The sequence below is a fragment of the Odocoileus virginianus genome, chromosome 24, assembly GCF_023699985.2.
Source record: "Odocoileus virginianus isolate 20LAN1187 ecotype Illinois chromosome 24, Ovbor_1.2, whole genome shotgun sequence".
In the NCBI taxonomy this organism is placed as follows: Eukaryota; Metazoa; Chordata; class Mammalia; order Artiodactyla; family Cervidae; genus Odocoileus; species Odocoileus virginianus.
Genome location: NC_069697.1, coordinates 28,316,444 through 28,332,582, shown reverse-complemented (window position 1 = coordinate 28,332,582; position 16,139 = coordinate 28,316,444). Strand labels below are relative to the sequence as shown.

The 16,139-nt window shown below is 38.1% G+C and overlaps 1 pseudogene; it reads right to left on the bottom strand.

Moving 5' to 3' along the window:
• Nucleotides 1-6,631: 6,631 nt before the first annotated feature.
• LOC110133193 (10 kDa heat shock protein, mitochondrial pseudogene) lies at nt 6,632-8,944 on the bottom strand (annotated as a pseudogene).
• Nucleotides 8,945-16,139: the final 7,195 nt, after the last annotated feature.

The following is a 16,139-nucleotide window of genomic DNA, read 5'->3' as shown; positions in this document are numbered from 1 at the left end:
TGGCTTCTCTTGGGGACTGCGGACTCTAAGGCGTGAGGGCTTTAGTAGTTGTGGCTTTCGGGATCTGGGGAGTTGGGGGACTCAGTAATTACTGGCAGTTGGGCTCAGCCACTGTGAGGAATGTGCGATCTTCCCAGACCAGGGATCAAACTCATGTCCCCTGCATTGACGGATAGTTCTTAACCACTGAATCGCTAGGGAAACCCTAGTTTTGTAAACCCCCCCCCTTTTTTTTTACATACAATGTAATTGACATACAATGTTACATTACTTTCAAGTGTACAGCATTGTGATTTTACATTATATAATTGTCACTCTTAAAACAACCAGTTGTTTAACCAGCAAGATGGGTTTATTTAGGAACAGAAGAGAATCACAATTTGGGACAGGCAAGTTTATGGGGAGTCAGGCAAATTCAGAGAACAAAGGAGAGTGCTTTTATTCGATTTTAGGAGGAAACTGTAGGGGGGACTGTTTGAAGAAAACTTCATGGAGAAGAATGAGAATTCAAGATTGCTGCCATTTCTCACTGGCCATAAGTGGTGATTAGAGTGTAGTTGCTGGGGCAGAGAGGGATCTGCCTTCCTTTTTTTAAAAGCAGGAGGTGAAATACCTGTGTTAAAATGTCCTCTCTCATACCAGAAGAAAAGTAAGATTCTTATCTTCCTTCTCCCTGGTGGTTATGCAGACTGCAACTGGTGCTACCTGTACTGAGAGTCCCTCCTTCAGGGCTTCCTGACTCCATTTAAAATGAGGTTTCCTTTATTTATGTTCACATTTACCCCTTGTGATCAAGACCTTTCCTCAAAAGCGTTGCTGATCAATACAGATGTAATGTAAAGAAGGCTTAGTATTATTTCTTATTTGAAAGTGCTTCCCATGTAATTTAACTTATCAAATAAACCTAATTACTCTAATATCTTTCATTTTATAAGGAGAGAGAACAGATCCTTTGAGATGCTCCAGGGCCCCTCTAAAAAAATGCCAGTTTAAAAAAAAAAGAAAAATGCCAGTTAGTCTAAGGTCAAAAAGTCTTTGTTTAGAATTTGATTTTGGTAATGTTTGTCAAAAATATCAGAAGGTTCAGACACTTAACTAAATAGGATCACAGATAATTATGAAATAATATTTAAATATTCATTTTACCCAAGTAATAAAATGATTTCAAAAGCAATTATAGAAGATTGCATAACTGCAAGAAGCTTTAGCTCTTCTACAAATTGATTTTAGCAAGGGATCTTCTACAGCAATCTGTATTTTTAAGAGTATCTTTTTCCCCTCATAAATCCAGTTTTAGTAGTTCAAATATTGTCTTCTCAAAAACTTATAAAGCTTATCTAGAGAAGAAATGATGCAAGGCAGTTGTTACAGAGTAACTTCAGGTTTATTCTTGGAGGAGAGCATATTTACCTATATTTGTTTGTGAAGTCGCTTCAGTCGTGTCTAACTCTTTGTAACTGTATGGACTTTTGCCCACCACGCTCCTCTGTCCAGGGTATTCTCCAAGCAAGAATACTGGAGTGGGTTGCCATACCTTTCTTCCTGACCCAGGGATCTTCCTGACCCAGGGATGGAACCCTTGTCTCTTACATCTGCATTGGCAGGTGGGTTCTTTACCACTAGAGCCTCCTGGGAAGCCCCATAGGTAAATATGCATTACATTAAATGATTATAAACTCCTACATGATATAGTTAAAATAAGTCATATGCTTTTTGGAAATTACAGTGTAGTTTTATTCTGAAAGGGCTCTACTATACTGGGAATGATAGAATAGGGAGGGGCAACAGGATTCCCATGTTATTGCTGGAAAGGGTTGCTCTAATATGAGTAGGAAGAATAAAAGTTTGAAAGGTGGTACAACAACTTCTAAACTGATGGCAGATTTACAAATACCTGGGAAGCTACCAGCAGAGTTCATTAGCCTTGCAAGTAGTTGGAAGAAATGGAAGATATTCTTTTAAAGGACTGCTGCTTGGCTGTAAGTCTGAAAAGACAAGGCAACAAAGTATGAGCCTACCAGAGAGTGACTACAGTCTTGAGTTGTCATCTGCGTATGTATAAGGCAGCAAGGGTCGTGGTTCTTGTTTGGCCTTTTCAACGGCTACATAGACCCTTTTTGTTGCTTAATTTACTGTGGCATAAGAACAGCAACCTTCAAATGAGTTGGATGATTTCACAGTAAGAAATGAAGTGTATTTGTGGCCCAGCACATACTTACATATATAAAACCAAGTAAGTAACTAAAATAAAAGTGTAATAAGCTGACTTGTATTTCCTATTTTTAGTATATGCCATGCATGTATTCTAGTTTGCATTTTATGAAATTATTCTCTTTATAAATAGTAAATATAAATCTATCTATAAATTATAGATAAATTGAAGACACATAGTGTCCATTTGTCTATACAGATAAATATAGATAATATATATATTTTATATTTAAATGCATGGTAATCATAATTCACTAATGTCCTATAATCACAGTCTGAAAAAATAAGGAAATTGCAGTAAATCCTCCCACAGTGGTAGGAGAACACTTTCATGGGCATTCCACTTTTTCTTAGCTTCCAAAGGAGTGCTTGTTGCTTTGCCTTCATTTTCTCAGTATCAGTCCACATAGTTTGTGCAGTTAATTTATGCTTATTACTCTAAATGTTTGACACTTTCTCTTTGGTTACTTTTGTATTCTCAGTTCTTTTTCTGGCCTTTTAAACTGTTTGTAATCTTTGCTTCCCAGTGAAAACTAGAAACTAACAAACAATTGTGAACTGTTTATCAATATGAGTATCCTGCAGTAGATTAGCAAACTTACAAACACATTTATAATTTTTATTTATTTATTTGTGGCTGTGCTCGGTCTTCTTTGCTGTGTGCAGGCTTTCTCTCTAGTTGTAGTGCAAGAGCTTCTTACTGTGTTAGCTTCTCTTGTTGTGGAGCGCAGGCTCTAGGGCACATGGGCTTCAGTAGTTGCAGCTTGCAGGCTCTAAAGTGCAAGCTCAGTGGTTAGTTGCCTTGTGGCAGGTGTCCTGAACTGGGGATCACGTTCTCATCCCCTGCATTGGCAGGCAGATTCTTAACCACTTGACACCAGGGATGTCCATATATACATTTATAAATGCTTCCTCATAATAGCATTTTTCAGTGTGGCATAAAACATTTGTTAATGGACCTAAATATTTTTTGTCTCTGTAAAAATTAAAAAAACCAAAAGTAGATACATTTATGTATGCCATTTAATATTTATTTTAGTTGGAAATGATTTAGATGATTTAGATGTTCAGTGGAAATCCATTATTTTGTTTAGCTCAGTATAAACTTTTATTTTCATGTAAAATAAGTTGTTTTTAACAGTGATGCTTGGATTAGATGTTAAACAGATAATCATCATCTTAGGTTTTTGTTTTGTCTTTTGCTGTTGACAAACTCTGTAACAGAAATAGCATGAGGAGGAGAAGGGGACGACAGAGGATGAGATGGTTGGATGGCACCACCAACTCGATGGACATGAGTTTGACAAGCTCCGGGAGTTGGTGATGTACAGGGAAGTCTGGCGTGCTGCAGTCCATGGGGTCACAGAGTTGAACACGGCTGATCGACTGAACTGAACTGAACAAAAGCAGTAAAACATAGACTGTAAAAATTCATAGTTCATATTGAATGATTTTCTTATTCAGATTTGGTAAAAACTTTATCAAATCAGAATAAGAAAAAAAATACATACGTACATTTTTTTTTTGCCACTCCATAAGGCATTTGGGGTCCTAGTTCCTCAACCAGGGATTGAACCTGTGCTCCCTGCAGTGGAAGCACAGAGTCCCAACCACTGGACCACCAGGGAAGTCCCTCTAATAATTATTCTTGTAGTCATAAACCTTTAAAATGGTTTTCAAGTCAAAATCCAAATTTGTACATGTGTCCCAAACAGGGTCATAGGAGAAAGGAATATATTTGAATATTGTCTCACTTTTCTTAAAAGAAGATGGAAAACAATTACCTTGACTGGAAAGATGAGTGTTAGCGAACCATACTGCTGAACTCCATTTTGCTGTCTGCTCTGGATGAAAGCCATTTGAAAGCAGACACCTCCCCCCTCCTAGCTTTGCAGAACCTTAAAGCGTTCACTGCAGAATATTTCTCCTGCAGGCCCATATGTTTCCCCAGATACCTTTCTAAAATCATTAGCTTTGCTAACCTTTTAATCTGTGAATTCCCCTGCTGTGAATGAGGAAGTATTTGAATCTTTTTTTTTTTTTAAGATCTCTGATAATACCTTAGATTTCAGAGAGTAGCAGAGCCATAAGAGACCTTTAAATATAATCTAGTCTGGTATCTTTATGCCAGGAAAATGTTGAATAATGTTAAGGCGGTTTATATTGCTACCTTTTTAGTATCTGAGAGGAAAGGCTGACTTTTTTTCTTCTTCTTTTTTACTCATACTAAATTTCAGTTCAGTTCCGTCGCACAGTCATGTCCAACTCTTTATAACCCCATGGATTACAGCACACCAGGCTTCCCTGTCCATCACCAACTCTGGAGCTTGCTCAAACTCATGTCCATCAAGTCGGTGTTGCCATCCAACCACCTCAACCTCTGTCATCCCCTTCTCTTCCTGCCTTCAATCTTTCCCAGCATCAGAGTCTTTTCCAATGAGTCAGTTCTTCACATCAGGTAGCCAAAATGTCAGAACTTCAGCTTTAGTATCAGTCCTTCCAATGAATATTCAGGACAGATTTCCTTTAGGATGGACTGGTTTGATCTCCTTGCAGTCCAAGGGACTCTCAAGAATCTTCTCCCACACCACAATTCAAAAGCATCAATTCTTCAGCACTCAGCTTTCTCTGTGGTCCAACTCTCACATCCATACATGACTCCTGGAAAAACCATAGCTTTGACTAGACAGACCTTTGTTGGCAAAGTAATGTTTCTGCTTTTTAATATGCTGTCTAGGTTGGTCATAGCTTTTCTTCCAAAGAGCAAGCGTCTTTTAATTTCATGGTTGCAGTCACCATCTGCAGTGATTTTGGAGCCCCCCAAAAGAAAGTCTGTCACTGTTTCCACTGTTTCCTCATTTATTTGCTGTGAAGTGATGGGACCAGATGTCGTGATCTTAGTTTTCTGAATGCTGAGGTTTTTTTTTTAAAATTCATGGCTGTGCTGGATCTTAAATGCAGTGTGCAGGTTTCTCATTATGGTGGCTTCTCTTGTTATGAAGCATGGTAGAGCCCAGGCCAGAGCTGGGGTCAGTAGTTGATGGGCTTAGTTGCTCTGTGGGACGTGGGATCTTCCCGGGCCAGGGATTGAACTTGTGTCCCCTGCATTGGCAGACTGATTCTTATCTGCTTTACCACCAGGGAAGTCTCTGAATGTTGAGTTATAAGCCAGTTTTTTCACTCTCCTCTTTCAGTTTGATGAAGAGGCTTTTTAGTTCTTCTTCACTTTCTGCCATAAGGATGGTGTCATCTGCATATTTGAGGTCATTGATATTTCTGTCAACAATCTTGAGTCCAGCTTGTGCTTCATCCAGACCAGCATTTCGCATGATATACTCTGCATTGAAGTTAAATAATCGAGGTGACAATATACGGCCTTGATGTACTCCTTTCCCAATTTGGAATCAGCCTGTTTCTCCATGTCTGGTTCTAACTGTTGCTTCTTGACCTGCATACAGATTTCTCAGGAGGCAAGTAAGGTGATCTGGTATTCCCATCTCCTGAAGAATTTTCCAGTTTGTTGTGATCCACACAGTCAAAGACTTTGGAGTACATGGCTCTATTTGTTTATAGTATATATAGATATGTATACTTTGTCTATATTTAACAACTAAATAATAGTTATCTATCATTTTAATATAAGCACAATATTATCCACTGTCTTAACTTTTTAACTGATTTTGTAGGTCTTTTTGTTAGAGTGTTTCTGGACCTGTAGCTATTTGATCTGAGTCTGATATAGTGCTAAAACCCTGTGTTGCTATTTGAGTCTCCTATCTTTGCTACTTAATATCATGGCCATTTGCTACTGTTCTAACAGTCAGTAATAGGTGTTTTTTGTTTTTTGTTTTAAGTCAGTAACATTTTTGATAGTTCCATATTTGGTTTAGACACAAAACTTTACAAAGTATTTTGTTCATTTTGCCAATCCTATAATGAAAGACAAAAATAAATAGAAGTTTCTAAGCATCAACTATTTTCAAATACTTGACTTTTTATTCTTTTTGTTACAATGTTATAAATTTATATATGGCATTTTGTGTATTTTTCCCCCCACAGATCGATGTATAGGGGAGAGAAAATTGACTTTGATTTCAGATAGTACTAGTTTCAATTCTGACTATCAGTAAATAGTGTTATGACTTTAGACTCATTATTATCTTTCTCAAGCTTCATTTATGAATGGAAATGAGTATTACCTTTGGAGTCATTTTTTCTGTTTGGAGTTGTTGTTGTCTGTTTGTTTTGGAAATGTTTAAATCAGTGCAATAAAACTGAATTTTAGAGACACTGGATGTCATTAATTTGGATAGCATTAGTTTATTATAAAAGGAAAACATGGAAATGATTTACATGAAAGATTTCAAAACTTCCCTGGAAATGGCAGGTTCATGTGATGACATTTCAATAGTAATTTATTTCAGTCTACTTATTTTCCAAGAATGTCATCATCTCTAAATAAGAAATAATCCTTACCGTCTAGAACTACTTTAGTGCCTCCATATTCTGGGGGAAGAATTATCTCTAACTTTATCTCCAGCTTTCACAGGAGCTGGTTTTCTTTAGAGCCCCATCCAACAACTACTATTACTATTGCTTGCAATACTTTTCCTTGAGATTTTTCTGGAAACATAATGCCTCCTTTGGTTACAGTTTCAGCTGTGCTCATTTCAGCTAAAATTGGTCAAAGAGAGGAAGAAACTTTCTAAATCCCCGTGATGCCTTGACCAGCTCCCATTGTGAGTAGTACTCTGCCTCTGCTGCCAGGAGAGACTCACAGTTGAAATCACCTTTTTATCATGCTGTCATATTCAGTCCCACTAGTAGATTCTATCAGCTTTGCCATCAAAATATGCCCATTGCTTTTTATCACATTGCCTGATTTCATAGGGTTTATAGAATATGAAATTACCTTGTTTGTATATTTATGTTTAAAATTTCTCCTTAATTAGAATGCAAGCTCCATGTCTGTTTTCATGGAAATCGATTTTGATTGCTGTCTCTGAAACCACTTTTTTTCTCTTATTTGTTGCCAAGATAACTTCCCTCTTTTTTTTAAGGGTATGCATGTGCTCAATCCCAGGGATTGAGGGAACCCTGTTTCGCTTGGTGAGATGCTTTCTTTCTGAGTCTCCTTCATAACTGGACCCAATTCTGGCCAAAGCAACATAAAGGAAAGTCTGCTAAGGTGTTTCTGGGAATGACTTTTCTCCCTGTCAAAAAAGATTGCAACTTGAGGAAAGCCCTCTTGTTTCACTCCTATTCCTTCCTTTCTGCTTTTGGAAATGTTCTGTGAAGGTATGATGCCAAGAGCCAATTTAAGACCTTGAGGGTCTTAATGTAAACAGAATCAGAGATGTCAACTAGTGCCCTAACACTGTGAGGCTGCTTAGCCAATTGTAAAGCCACTTTTCTTCAGATTTGTTACTACATAGTAGGTGCTTAGTATGAAATTTGTTGTTGAAATGTTGAACTTGGTGATTGATTGGTCATAGGGTGTGAAGAAAACTGAGAAATGAAGGTTAATTTTCAGGTTCTTGGTTTAAGTAACTGGTTGAATGGTGGTATTTTTCAATGAGATCAGAATCCTGAAGGAAGAAGTGGGTGGGAACTGAAGAAGGGACAGAGGAGAAGTTAACAGTTTAGTGTTTGACACATTTTGAGGTTTAAGTATCTGTGGTACACGTACTTGGAGATATTCATCAGTCAGTTATATATGCAGATATGAAGAGAGGAGAGAGAGATACAGATTTGAAAAGTTTTCAACATAAAGATGATAAATAAGCCACAAGGATGATTAAGATCAGTCAGGGGAATATGTAGAGCTAGAAGAGTCATGGTCTTATTTTTCTTTTCTGTAATATTTATTTACTTGACTGTACCGGGCCAAAGAATATTCTAACAATCTACTGCACAATGGCACTCATCTCACATGCTAGAAAAATAATGCTCAAAATTCTCTAAATTAGGCTTCAACAGTATGTGAACCGAGAACTTCCAGATGTTCAAGCTGGATTTAGAAAAGGCAGAGGAACCAGAGATCAAATTGCCAGCATCCATTGGATCATAGAAAAAGTAGGAATTCCAGAAAAACATCTGCTTCATTGACTACACTAAAGCCTTTGACTGTGTGGATCACAACAAACTGTGGAAAATTCTTCAAGAGATGGGAATATCAGACCACCTTACCTGCCTCCTGAGAAATCTGTATGCAGATCAAGAAGCAACAGTTAGAACCAGACATGGAACAACAGACTGGTTCCAAATTGGGAAAGGAGTATGTCAAGGCTGTATATTGTCTCCTTGCTGATTCAACTTATATGCAAAGTATATCATGTGAAATGTTGGGCTGGATGAAGCACAAGCTGGAATCAAGATTGCTGGGAGAAATATCAATGATCTCAGATATGCAGACGACACTACCCTTATGGCAGAAAGTGAAAAAGAACTAAAGAGCCTCTTGATGAAAGTGAAAGAGGAGAGTGAAAAAGCTGGCTTAAAACTCAAGATTCAAAAAACAAAACTCATGGTGTCTGGTTCCGTCACTTCATGGCAAATAGATGAGGAAACAATGGAAACAGTGACAGACTTTATTTTTGGGGGCTCCAAAATCACTGCAGATGGTGACTGCATCCATGAAATTAAAAGACGCTTGCTCCTTGGAAGAAAAGCTATGAGCAACCCAGATAGCAGATTAAAATGCAGAGACATTACTTTGCTGACGAAGGTCCATCTAGTCAAAGCTATGGTTTTTCCAGTAGTTATGTATGGATGTGAGAGGTGGACCATAGAGAAAACTGAGTGCTGAAGAATTGATGCTTTTGAATTGTGGTGTGGGAGAAGATTCTTGAGAGTCCCTTGGACTGCAAGGAGATCAAACCAGTCCATCCTAAAGGAAATCTGTCCTGAATATTCATTGGAAAGACTGATGCTAAAGCTGAAGTTCTGACATTTTGGCTACCTGATGTGAAGAACTGACTCATTGGAAAAGACTCTGATGCTGGGAAAGATTGAAGGCAGGAAGAGAAGGGGATGACAGAGGTTGAGGTGGTTGGATGGCAACACCGACTTGATGGACATGAGTTTGAGCAAGCTCCAGGAGCTGGTGATGGACAGGGAAGCCTGGCATGCTGCAGTCAATAGGGTCACAAAGAGTCGGACACGCCTGAGTGACTGAACTGAATTGGGTCTTAGTTGTGGCACCTGAGATCTTTGACTACTGTTGTGGCATGCAGGATCTTTAGTAGTGGCTTTCAAACTTTTAGTTGTGATGTGTGGGATCTAGTTCCCTGACCAGGGATTGAACCTGGGCACCCTGCATTGGGAATATAAAGTCTTAGCCATTGGACCAGCAGGGAAGTCCTGAGAGTTGTGGTCTTAATAGAGAACCTAACTTTAGTAGGGAATCTGAAGAATGATCATATTTGAAGTGGAGAAAAGGGTCCTATAAAAGGAGTCTGGGAAGCAGTGATGAGAGAGGGATAACTAGGGAACTTTCACAATCCAAGGAGAGAGTTTCAAGACAGAGAAGTGGCAAAATGTCAAATATTGCAGAGAAGTTAAAGACTGGAAAGTGTACATCGTGTGCTTGTAGAAAACAATGTGGTTTCTGTTTTTATTTAGTTATGGGATAATATGGGATAATATATATTTATTTAAATATATATTGAGAGCATGTGATGGTGGGTACTCCTTTTAAGTGTTAGGTAGTTATAATCTGGGCTTTCCATGTGGTTCAGTGGGTAAAAAATCCGCCTGCCAATGCAGGAGGCATAAGAGACAGAGGTTAGATCCCTGAGTCAGGAAGATCCCCTGGAAAAAGAAATGGCAACCCACTCCAGTGTTCTTGCCTAGAAAATTCCATGGCCAGAGGAGCCTGGCAGGCTACGGTCCAGGGGTAGCCCAGGGGGTCACAAATGGTCAGACATGACTAAGGTGACTGAGCACGAGGCACACAGATAAAACAATGAATAAAATGTCCTTTTTTCATGGAGTTTATATTCTAAGAAAGAGAAAGAAATTGAACATATAGCAAAGAGATGAAATATGTTAGGTACTAATAGGTGCTGTGAAGAAAAGTAAGTCTGGAAAAGTGATTGAAGTTACAGGAGTGTGCTATTTTATTTTATTTTTTTGAGGAGTGCTATTTTAGATAGAGTGATTTGAGAAGACCTCTCTGAGGAGGTAGTTATTTCAACAAAGACCTGGATGAAATGACAGAGTGAGCATTTCAAGCAAAGGGAACATCAGGTACATAAGCTCTGATGTTAAGCGTGTACATCTTTTTTAAGCATGGATAAAGTCAATGAGATCAGAGCAGAGTAAGTAAGGAGGAGAGTGTTATGAAATGAGGTCAGAGAAGTAGCCATGTAAATAGTCTAGATCATGTTAGGGTCTTTCATACTAGCTGCAAAAAGACTATGTTTTATTCTAAAAATCATGAGAAGCCATTACATACCTTTGAGCAAATATGTGACTTTTTCTGCCTTATCTTAAAAGGCTTATTCTGGTTGTTGTGAGAATAAATTATAGGGGGTTAAGAGTGGAGTAAAGAATAGGAGCTGGAAGGGAATTGCAATAATGCAGATAAAAGATTGCTTGGACCAGTGGACCAGTCAGTGGGGGAGGTGGTAGAATGTGATGGGTTTCTGGATGTATTTTCAAGGTGATGGTGACTGGATTTATTAATGTACTGGATGAGGGTGAGAAAGAAAAAGAGACACCAATCATAACTCCAAAGGTTTTAGCCTGAGCAACACTGGGGAATACTGAAGAAGGAATAGGTATAGGGAAATAGAAGGAATCAAAAGAGCAATTTTGGATGTTAAGTTTGAGATGCAGTATAGAGACAATGATAGGCAAAAGGCTAAAGTGCAGAGAAGTCACACTGGAGATAAATTTAGGAATCATCAGAATAGAAACTGGATGAGGTCACTGAGGAAGAAAGTGTAGATTAAAAGAGGTCCCAGGACTAAATTCTGGAGCACTCCAGCTTTTAAAAATTAGAAAGAGGATCCAGTAGTTGAAAGTGACTTCTGACAGAGCCGGGATCTCCTCTTGACCTTTGTGCTCCTGGTTCTCAGGTTTCGGATCTAAACAGGAGTCTATATCTTTGGCTCTCCAACCTTTGAACTACATCACTGGCTTTTCTGGGTCTCCAGTTTGCAGATGGACAGCAGAGTGAGACTTCTTAGTTTCTGTAACCAATACCTTATAAAATCTCTCTCTCTTTCTCTCTTCAACCTCATTCCCACCTCACCACCAGTTCTGTTTCTCTGGAGAATCCTCACTAAAATAGGTACTCATGTGCTCAATCATCTTATTCCTCCCCTCTGTCCACTATTGATAAGCATTTGTATTACTTTGTTGTGAATTCTTTTGGTGTTTCTTTATGAAGGTGCATATATTACCAAATGATTGATCTGTTTATTCTTATTTCATTCTGTTCTTACATACAAAAGGGTAGTAGCAAACTATTGTGCATGCTGTACTGTACCTTGTTTTATTTTAGAAAAATTTATTTTAATTTATTTGGCTGCACCAGGTCTTGGTTGCAGCATGCAGGATCTTTAGTTGCCACCTGTTAGATCTAGTTCCTTGACCAAGGATCAAAACCAGGCCACCTGCATTGGGACCTCAGGGTGTTAGCCACTGGACCACCAGGCAAGTTCCCTCTACCTTGTTTTTTTTCACTCATCAATATATGCTAGATATCTTTTCCTATCAACGCCTGATGAGTATTCTCATTATTTTCATTTTTCATCTACAGAATATTCTGTTGTCATAGGTGTATCTTGATTTAGTAATATTTTGAAAGCAAGGCCTTTATTTACAGGAACTAGGTTTTGTTAAGGCTTTGTGGATTTGAAAGAACTAGAGTAGCAGGACTTCATATTTAAAGTTCCTGTCAGGATCCTCAAAAATGTGAAGAATGCGTGATGATGAAAAAAATCATTATTTCTCCAAAAAGAAGAAAGAATTCAGCCAACAGATAGGAAGTGGTGAATCTAAGGCAGAATGATTAATGTTTACCTGCTTATGGATTCCTGTGATAAGATCTAGCATTCTTATATCTTACTCCACTGGGCCTTGACCCTGGCTGTTGAGGTGAGGGTAGATTAGCTGGTTGAGGAGATGTTCTAAGCAGATAAAATTTGTGTTTCACTTTCTAGGGTATAGCATGGAGAACTGCAAGTCTCTTAAAGAAGTGCAACATAGTGCCTGACAGGGAAGTAGCCACAGCTGAGGGAGGTGCCTAGGCAGACTAAAAGCAACCTTACAAATTCCTTCCTCATATCCCACCATGATGGGCAAAGCAGCTGAGCGATCCCAAGTACCCAATGGGGTGTGGAAGTTCTGAGATGGCTGGCAATCTGAGAGAGACTTCAAACTGGCGTAAAAAGGACTTAGACTAGAGGTCAAGTAGGGAGCCCAAGATATCAGCACAGAAAGTCTAAAGACAGATGTGCTAAACTACAATTCAGCAAAGGTCAGCAAGGCCAGAAGACAGTACAGGGGTCAGATTCCCTTCCTCGAATTTAAGAATAATACCCAAGCCCCTCTAGGAACTTAAATCATTTTAGAGAAAATAAGAGAAAGAGAGGATAGAAGAGTTTAAGTCTTGGTTTTGACCAAATATTCACTCAAACGAGACTATTCTAAATAGGAAGTAACTGATTTATCTTAAAAGTAGTATTTAAGTTTTTTTCAGTTGGTGGGGGTTTGTGAGATGATGAATTTCAGTTATAGAGAAGGGAAATCCAGATGAACTAAAAAAAAAAAAGACTAACGGGCGTTTGGCAGAGATGTGGGAGCATTTTAAAAATTTATATGAAAAATCAGCCAAAAAAGGAGGCAGTTATGTAATACTGCAGAATAAAAATTTGTGTGAGAAAGGAAGCATGATTATAATGCACTATTTGCTTCAGCGATGACTAATACTTAAAAAATCATAGTAACATTAACACCAGCTTGTTTAAATCGAAACTTTGTCAATGAGGTAATAGCTAGGAAGCAAAATGTGACAAGTATATAAAAGAACTAAGTTTTCAACCAATATGGTGAAAGATAAAAAATGTCTAAAAGTGATAAATCAAGACATTCCAGCATAGGCATATTAGTTAGAAATAAACAGGTTAGTTCCAAAGGAAATAGTTAGTTGAATTGGGAGTAATTGCCTCTGGTGAAAAGGTTAGAGGAGGAATGAAGAAGGAAAGCTATTGTTTTAAAGTAATAGTACTTGATTTGTGGTTTTCATAAATTTTTTATTGAAATATAACATGTATATAACAACCTAAATACAGAAAATGGGACAGCTTGTAAAAGTATAGCTTGAAAAATTAACCAAAGTGAAAAAAGAAAATTAACCAAAGTGAACAAACCTGTGTAAATTGGAGTTGAGATGAAGAATATTTCATTTTTAAACTATATACATGTATTCTTTGATAAATCTTTAAAGTTAATAATAGTAAAGAGCCAAGATATCATAGTAAATAGTAAATATCATAGTAAATAGTAAAGAGCTAAGATACCAGCGAAGTAATGCTCAAAATTCTCCCAAGGTAGACTTCAACAGTATGTGAACCGAGAACTTCCAGATGTTCAAGTTGGATTTAGAAAAGGCAGAGGAACCAGAGATCAAATTGCCAGCATCCATTGGATCATAGAAAAAGTAAGGGAATTCCAGAAAAACATCTAATTCTGCTTCATTGACTACACTAAAGCCTTTGACTGTGTGGATCACAACAAACTGTGGAAAATTCTTCAGGAGATGGAAATACCAGACCACCTTACCTGCCTCCTGAGAAGTCTGTATGCAGATCAAGAAGCAACAGTTAGAACCAGACATGGAACAACAGACTGGTTCCGAATTGGGAAAGAAATATGTCAAGGCTGTATATTGTCACCTTGCTGATTCAACTTACATGCAGAGTACATCATGTGAAATGCTGGGCTGGATGAAGCACAAGCTGGAATCAAGATTGCTGGGAGAAATATCAATAGCCTCAGATATACAGACGACTCTACCCTTATGGCAGAAAGTGAAAAAGAACTAAAGAGCCTCTTGATGAAAGTGAAAGAGGAGAGTCAAAAAACTGGCTTAAAACTCAAGATTCAAAAAACAAAACTCATGGTATCTGGTCCTGTCACTTCATGGCAAGTAGATGAGGGAAAAATGGAAACAGTGACAGACTTTATATTTTGGGGCTTCAAAATCACTGCAGATGGTGACTACATCCATGAAATTAAAAGACGCTTGCTCCTTGGAAGAAAGGCTATGACCAACCTAGATAGCAGATTAAAAAGCAGAGACATTACTTTCCAACAAATATAAGGTCTGTCTAGTCAAGGCTATGGGTAGTCATGTATGGATGTGAGAATTGGACTATAAAGAAAGCTGAGCACCAAAGAATTGATGCTTTTGAACTGTGGTGTTGGAGAAGGCTCTTGAGAGTCCCTTGGACTGCAAGGAGATCCAGTGTATCCTGAAGGAAGTCAGTCCTGAATATTCGTTGGAAGGACTGATGCTGAAGCTGAAGCTTCAATACGTTGGCCACCTGATGCGAAGAACTGACTCATTGGAAAAGACCCTGATGCTGGGAAATATTGAAGGCAGGAAGAGAAGGGGATGACAGAGGATGAGATGGTTGGATGGCATCACCGACTTGATGGACATGAGTTTGAGCAAGCTCCTGGAGTTGGTGATGGACAGGGAAGCCTGGTGTGCTACAGTTCTTGGGGTCGCAAAGAGTCAGACATGACTGAGGGACTGAACTGAACTGAGAATAAAGCTAGTAAGATCATCTTACTAGCTTATTTGATTAATGCAGGTATAACTTATAACGAAAATCAGTTTTATATAACTGATATTTTCATTATAACGAAAATCAGGTATAACGAAAATCAGTTAATGGACATATTTGTGACTCTCCTTTTTAATTCTCTAGATCAGATTATAAAGGTTTTGCTATTATCCCAAGTCTTGAATGGTAAAGATAGACTAGTAACATAATAGTTTCAAACACACACTTACAAAATCATTGTCTCTTTATGTGATCTGTCAAAAAGATTGTTATATCAGAGAAAATCTGAACACAGAGAACAGAACATAGTCACATTTAATCTTAACTAAGCCCTTCACCTTATCTGGAATAGCCAGATTAAAAAATCTGTAGTTTTCTGAGTAATAAATATTCTTATCCTTCAGTTTTATAGCAGAAAGGCAATTTATAGCACAGTGTCTAAATAAATGTAGTGCCTACATAAGTGATCTCAAGCCTTGGAAGGATGAAGAGGTTTGCTCTAAAAGAGCACACCCCCTGGAAGTACTTTGTCTCATGATGTCACTGTTCCCCGTGTTGTATAAAATAGTCCATCGAGACTTTTCCTTCTATATTGGAAAAAAAAATCTGGTAAGATGCCATCTCTGATATATGCTGTTTGTCTAGTGCACGCTTAGATGACATGTGCACATACATACACAGAATCTTTTGTGATTTTGATTGGAATTGTATTGAATCTATAGATTGATTTGACAAGACTTCTCTGGTGGCTCAGATGGTAAAGAATTCACCTGCAATGCAGGAGACCTGAGCTCGACCCTGAGTCAGGAAGATCCCCTTGAGAAGGGAATGGCTACCCACTTCAGTATTCTTGCTTGGAGAATTCCACGGATTGAGGAGCGTGGTGGACTGCAGTTCATGGGGTCTCAAAGACTCAGACACATGACTGAGTGACTAACACTTTCACTTTTCATATTTTATGATGTGACCCTTCTACTCACAGGCTAAGTTATAATTCCATGTATGTAAGTGTGTTTTAGTGTCTTTCAATAAAGTTTTATTAAATATGTCTTGTGTATTTTGTAATATTATCCCTAGGCACTTTTATATGTTTTTTGATACTGTTATGAACAATATCCTTTGTAA